The following is a 216-nucleotide window of genomic DNA, read 5'->3' on the forward strand; positions in this document are numbered from 1 at the left end:
GTACCAGCAAGGCAGCAAGCACGCGGCAGCGGCAATACCGGGGGGCACGCTCGCGCAGTCGAGCCCAAATACTCGATCCAATCTTTTTTTGCTGACATGTTACCACCAGGGGTAGAATTGTCTTTTTACATGCCATTTAACAGCGCCGGATGGAAAAATGGATGGAAGTGTCACGTATGGAACAAAATGAAGTTTAAGTGTGACACTAGTAGAAAA

Source organism: Triticum aestivum, unplaced genomic scaffold (genome assembly GCF_018294505.1).
Source record: "Triticum aestivum cultivar Chinese Spring unplaced genomic scaffold, IWGSC CS RefSeq v2.1 scaffold58616, whole genome shotgun sequence".
In the NCBI taxonomy this organism is placed as follows: domain Eukaryota; kingdom Viridiplantae; phylum Streptophyta; class Magnoliopsida; order Poales; family Poaceae; genus Triticum; species Triticum aestivum.